The following is a 5,930-nucleotide window of genomic DNA, read 5'->3' as shown; positions in this document are numbered from 1 at the left end:
TAGTCCGTCCGTGACAAAGGAAACAGATCCACCCACTTCTCCCGCACAGGGTTAGATCACCAAGTTGCTATAGCGTAGCTCAAACGATTACAACTTAACTAAGCTAGGCCCTATTCCCAATACAAACAATGGGCTGTAAAATATTTCAGTGGACTTCAGAAGTCCACGAGTAAGGGCAATATCTTTAGCTTCTAATAACCATTAGATTGAGGATCTATGGCCGCTATTTGTTGGATCACCCTACTCCCCAGGTCTTTTTATATTGGTATAGAACTATAGTAGTCATCGGAGGTTTTCCTATAGATATAGATGTTTTTAGGCTGATGTTACATACCTTTGGACTCATTGTCTACACCCACAAATCAGCTATAGTTGTCATCAGAGATGCCCCGCTTTGCTGAACAATTGGATCCATACCTATAATTACATTGTAGACAAAAAAAAAATCAGCATTACGTATATTAGGGTCTGCATATACTACCTCTTCAGGGGAAAAAAATGATATGATCCTCTAACACATCTTCAGATATGATGCTTTTAGGTTAATGTTACATACCTTTGGACTCATTGTTCACACCCTCTAAAGAGACACAGCCAATAACTGTGACAAATCAGCTATAGCAGTTATCAGAGATGCCCTTCTTTGCCGAACTATTGGATCCATGCCTACAATTACATTTTAGACAAAAAATCAGCATTCTGTATATAAATCTGCAGTACAAAAACATCCCATCCATATGTAGGGAGTTTAGAACACATGAACTGCTGCATGTGCTCTATAGGGTGACTTCGAGTTGTCCAGTAGCTGGAGCATCACATAGGGTGTTTTCAGAACTCACCGGTGGGTCGACTGTTTCTTAAACTCCCGTGTTTGTCACCCGCACTTGGAAATTTCATCTTTTTTTTGCATACCATTCCTTATCCCTCTGTTTGTTGACTTCTTTAGTATCTGCAGTTGTAATTGCTCACGGTTTTTAGATTGCTCACATTGCTGTTGTGTATATGGCATATTTAGGTTCTTCCTAATTACCTTGTTCTTTCCTGTTGGTTATGTCCTGAAATGGGATTATGGCTGGAAGATGAGATTATGATATGTGCTTCCTCTGTTCAAGAAAAGTAACTGACAATTACTTCAATTATGGCTCTGATTTAGAAACCCAGAATCACCACTAATACCAAGATACAGGATATGAGAAAATAGATGGCAGCGTTCTGCAATTCTCAAATCAGACCTTGATTTAGCAGACTTCAAAAGAAACGTGTTCTGAAATATAACCTTGATTTTGCAGACGTCAAAAGAAGTGTGCAGGGATGAAGGGTTGGCAGCAGTTGGATGCTGCTGCAGGGGACGCGATGGCGGACGGCGCAGTAGTGGCGGTGGTCGGCGCCGCGGTGCAGACCAGCAGCCGTGCGCGAGGCGTGGTGCAGGGGACACGACGGCGCCGCAGTAGCAACGGTCGCCGCCGGCAGTGCAGAGTTGGCGGCCGTGCGCGCGTGCAGGGTCAATCTCACGTCTCTCAAGATCAAGGTCAGCGGCTGGCAGATCAAGCGCGGCGGCGGCAGACTGGTTGTGACGGCAACGGAAGTGTCGTCTGCGGGCGCACGAGTGCCGTTACACACGATTCACACACGATTCTGATATGAGAAGAATATTCACGGGAGCGGGGGCTTTGCTGCGGTTAGCCGGTTACGCACGATTCTGATCTGATCTGAGGGGAAAAAGTCACGTGAGCGGAAACTTTGTCAGCCCTTGATAGTCGCTCTGTGAATCGTTAGATGGACAATGTATGGCTGTGATTTGTTGGATCACCACCCTCTCTCCCTTTTAATAGTAGTGGTGATGGGGAACGTCGGTTCCAAGGCCAGCTAAATATCTAGAGCGACTTCTACATACTAACTACGTGTCAGGTTGTGGTTTGGCGGTTCCCGTCGGCAAGACAAGACCTAGCTGACTTTCTTCTTACTAAACACATGCAAGGCTCCACGTACAAAAACTCTACCGACTATGCATGTGACAAAGCTTCACCTGGATCTTTCTCTTTTCCTCAAGTAAGTACAACGTATATACTACTAGCTAGTGATCGTGAATGCACAGATCAGATTAGCACTATTTTTGTTGCATGCAAAGATTAAGATCTTACTTAAACACTAGAATTTAGCTAAACAAAATAATCTATACCAAATTATCATTTAAAACAAATTAATTAATTACTCAAAAATTTGAGTTATCACAGGTTGCTTCACCTAGTTTGCATTAGGCTCATCTTTATATTCCGCAAAGCCTAATATTGCAAAGAAAGAATTAAAATTTGTAGAAACCTATTCACCCCCCCTCTAGGTTTACCATCTCTATACTTTCATTTGGTATCGAGAGCCTGGACTCTTATTAAGGGCTTCACCGCCTTAAGAGTGAGATGGATAAACTCTTCGAGGGTCTAGATGACGACTCTAACCTTTCGGTTAAAGAGATGAAATCTAGATTCTTGGCATATGATGTCGAGAAGAAGAAAAAGGAGGATGAGCTACAAAACCAAATGACTGAAATGACTGCCATGCTTAAGAACCTAACTGCGGGTGGAACTCTTAGTGGGGCTTCGGCCTCTAAGGAAACCTACCATGATGTTAACCATGACTATCCCAGAAACACTTCACCCATGCCTCATATAAACCATAGTGGGACCGTTCCCCATTACGATGGAACTCACTTTCCACATTGGAAATCCGCTATGGAATCTCATATTCGCAGTACTGCAGTGTGGAGCTATGGGAGCTCATTGTTCATGGACATCGGGAGCCACAAGATCCTACTCGGTTGACCTCCACCGAGTTCTACAACCGATCAACTCAATGCATCCGCACGTGACAAGATTAGAAGTGGCATCAACCGCAAGCTTCTTGATCAAGTCGATGACATTGTCTCCGCTAAAGAGTTGTGGGATCGGATCGTAGTACTCCAAGAGGGAACCGATTTGATCCAATCAGCTCTTTATGAGACCGCAAAGCAAGAGGCCCACCAGTTCATGATTCGAGATGGAGAATCCGTATCCGATGCCTATGCTAGGCTTGGTGCTACGAAAGTAAGGGTCAAGGGACTTGGTGCTTGAGAAGTACAATGACGGCTTCGAGATGAACGAAGCCTTCATAAAATCCAAGGTCATTGCTATGATTGCCGTCAAACAAGAAGACACCAACCTTGCACTCAACTTGCAAATCATGACCAAGAGTGCCGATCTCAACTCCTATGGTCTAGTCTCCTATGTGGCCGCCAATGAAAGCATGGCCAAAGCCGGAAAGAGACTCAAGGCAATGAACCGTGTTGATGAAGCCTCACACAACCATGAAGCGTCACACAACCTTGCTCTCAAAGCTAGAGCCGACCATGAAAGCAAAGAAGACTATGAAATTGAAGAAGATGAAGAGATGACTTCAACTAGTGACATTGCTACCGACTTTGCTTTCTTTGCTAAGAAGTACAAGGCAAAGTTCCCTATGCTCCTCAATGAAAAGAAGAAGAAGAGAACTTGCTACAATTGTGATGAAGATAGCCACTTTGCAAATGAGTGCCCTTATGAGAAAAGGGTGGACAAGCCAAGATTCATCAAAGGGGTCAAGCCAAGATTGAAGCCAAACCCAATCAATGACCGATACAAGAAGAACAAGGGAAGAGCCTTTGTTGGAGTCGAGTACTTGTCCGATGATGAAGAGGAAGATGAGGAGAAGGAGGCCGGGGTGGCCGGTTTGGCTTTCTCTAAGCCCGGGTCACTCTTTACATATGACTACTCCAAGGACTACTCCACGGAGAATGATGTTGGATCCTCCTTCATGGCAAGGATAACTCAAGATGATGACTCCGATGACTCTACCTCATCTACAACCATTGGCTCTTGTCTTATGGCAAGGGAAACCAAGGTAATGGAACCTCCACCTTCCCTATCTAGTGTTCTAGATGATGAGAACGAAAATCTAGATGAACTAATTGTGCTTAAGGAACTCTATGATGTTAGATGCACCCTTCGTGGTGAAGCTCTTGTCAAGTTTGATTTCTTGATGGACTCACTCAAAGAAAAGGATGAGTCCATTGAGGAATTAGAATATCAATTGAATGAGAAGGAACGGAGATTCAATCTCCTAAGACAAGAGCTAAAAACCGAAAGGTGCATATCTCAAGGCCTTAAGCAACAAATTGAAACTTATGAACTTGATAAAGTTAAAGACCTAGAAACTATTGATAGGGCTCAATTATTGACCCAAGAGCTCAATGCCTCAAAGGAGGAGCTTGAAGTTGCTCATGCTTCTCTCACTAGGGATCTTGACCACCTTGAAAGAGCTAACAAGCTTGTCGAGGATGAGCTCAAGAAACTTGGAGAGAACCATGATCTACTTCAAGAATCCTACAAAAGGCTCTTGGATCAATGAAGGATCCCATTGATGGTGAAAAGCTTGCTTGTTCCTCCATTTCCTTTACTAGTGAGCATGCTAAACTTGTTGAGGAACATATTCGTTTACAAGAGGAACTCTCTCTCGCATGTTGAGACCAATGCATATCTTGAGTCCTTGGTGACCAAATATGGTCTTGACTATCATCCTAATGAATCTTCTTGTGAGCAAGCATCTATTCTTGAGGAAAATGTTAGGCTAACAAAGGAACTTGCAAAGTTCACCACCGCCAAGAACAAGATGGGATTGGATGACCTCTTGAGTAAGCAAAGGTCAAACAATCAAAAGTATGGACTTGGATATGTTCCCAAGTCCCACAAGAAGAACAACTACAAGAAGGAGAAACCCGCTCAAGATAAGAACAAGAAGGTCACTAACAATGGCAAAGCCTCAAAGGGCAAAGCCACTAGTGGTGACCGCACGGGGCCAAACGATCACTATGCATTATTTGTTGATTATTATGGTGATGTCTATGCTAACTATGTTGGCCCTCCTAATGGCTATGCTTATAGAGAGTACTCAATTTGGGTACCAAAAGATATTGTTGCCATTGCAAAGGAACCCATTAATTGATGGGTTCCTAAATCCTCTACTTGATTTTGTAGGGGTATTCCTCCGGTGGTCCAAAATGGGTGTTTGATAGTGGATGCACCAATCATATGACCGGAGGAAAAGGTGTGCTTGATCAATTCATTGAAGATATCAACAAGAAGTCAAGCATTACCTTTGGTGACAACTCAAAGGGAAAGGTACTTGGGTATGGCAAGGTAGCAATCTCTAAGGACTTGTGCCTTGAGGCGGTTATGCTTGTTGAACACCTTGGCTATAACTTACTTTCTATATATCATCTTGCCGATGCCGGTTACAATTCATATTTCACTAAATATTATGTGCAAGTCTTTAGGAGTGACAATCTCAAATTGGTCCTTGTTGGATATGTGGAGTACAACCGCTTTACGTGGTTGACCTCTCGAAAGAGAGCCCCTCCTTCTCCACTTGTCTAATGGCGTGCCAAGCATGACGAAGGATGGTTGTACGCCTTCTTGGTCATGTTAATACGAGGAATCTTAAACAACTCCTAAAGGGTGAGCATATTGTGACTAACTGCGTTTCTTTGAGAAAGATCAGGTTTGGTAGTGCATGCAGCCGGAAAGCAACTCCAAGAAGAAGCATTCCATCAAGAGTATTGTTACTTCACATCTAGGCCTTTGGAGCTCCTTCATTTGGACTCTTTGGGCCATCACATTATGATACCTTGTGGGAGAAAGTATGGACTTGTCGTTGTTGATGATTACTCAAGATACTCTTGGGTCTTTCCTCCCTTAAGTCCAAGGACGAGACCCATAGAGAGTTCATCACCTTCGCTAAGAAAGCTCAATGGCGGCTGAACCGAGATCAAGGCAATTAGAATCGACAATGGCACCGAGTTCAAGAACTACACTATGCAAGAGTTTGTTGATGAGGGCATCAAGCATGAGTTTTCTTACAATGCA

General features: G+C 43.6%; 1 long non-coding RNA gene across 1 annotated transcript; it reads right to left on the bottom strand.

Annotated features, from left to right (window-relative positions):
- Nucleotides 1-226: 226 nt before the first annotated feature.
- On the bottom strand, nucleotides 227-1,100 carry LOC124699658. The gene is made up of 4 exons (XR_007001474.1): nucleotides 1,031-1,100; nucleotides 840-949; nucleotides 557-666; nucleotides 227-417 (listed from the first exon to the last, which is right to left on the bottom strand). It is a non-coding gene; the product is annotated as an uncharacterized LOC124699658 (long non-coding RNA).
- Nucleotides 1,101-5,930: the final 4,830 nt, after the last annotated feature.

Source organism: Lolium rigidum, chromosome 3, assembly GCF_022539505.1.
Source record: "Lolium rigidum isolate FL_2022 chromosome 3, APGP_CSIRO_Lrig_0.1, whole genome shotgun sequence".
NCBI lineage: Eukaryota > Viridiplantae > Streptophyta > Magnoliopsida > Poales > Poaceae > Lolium > Lolium rigidum.
Note: the sequence above shows the minus strand (reverse complement) of the source record. Positions and strands in the feature narration are given on the sequence as shown.